This window comes from Bubalus bubalis, chromosome 18 (assembly GCF_019923935.1).
Source record: "Bubalus bubalis isolate 160015118507 breed Murrah chromosome 18, NDDB_SH_1, whole genome shotgun sequence".
Taxonomy (NCBI): Eukaryota; Metazoa; Chordata; class Mammalia; order Artiodactyla; family Bovidae; genus Bubalus; species Bubalus bubalis.
Genome location: NC_059174.1, coordinates 44,515,041 through 44,515,796, shown reverse-complemented (window position 1 = coordinate 44,515,796; position 756 = coordinate 44,515,041).

Genomic DNA, 756 nt, shown 5'->3' with positions numbered 1-756 from the left:
TCGCCTGACTTGACCCCGAGACCCCAGCCCCTCCCAGGGCCATGCTGCTGCGCACTGGTTCCGCGGGTGTCCCCACCTGCGTGGTAGGGAAGGCGCCTTGTACTAGGAGTTGCGGCTGGATGGAGACTGGTCTCCAAACCCGGTCACTGGGCACAAGCGCCCAAGGCCAGACGAGGCCGGAAACAGGCCTCAGGCTAAGCCAGTGGGCGGGGAAGCCTCAGTTGTGACCCAAGGTTCAGTCACCAAGGGATGTGAAGAGTCCTCCTTTATCCAACACCTGCCCACAGGGGCTTAGGTGAGACACCAAGGAGATGCTACTTCTGAAAGCACATCCTGGGACCGGATGGGGCCTTTGTGGGAAAGTGGGGGGAGATGGTGGGGGAGGGGAAGGAAAGATGACTAGGGCTTTGTCCCCCAAAACACAAGCTACAAAGTAGTTGTCACACATTTGAAACAGCTTGTAGGGAAGAAAAGCAAACCAATATCTGTCAGGACCTGATGGATCCCAGAAAACAACCTTGAGTGAACGAGTTCTCTTACTTCCAGGCGCTTCAATCCTCAGAGAATTCAAGGAAGGCAACTACAGTGCCTCGGGGAACAGGGAGCCTGGGTAGGGAAAGGTCCCGGTGCAGGCTGACCAGGGCATCTGGCCTCAACGTTGAGGAGGAGCTGGCTGTGGCCCATTCTCAGCTAGCAGGGGAGCAGTGTCTGACCCAGCTACTCCTCCCTCCTTCCACCTTTCAGAGCTGGGAGAAT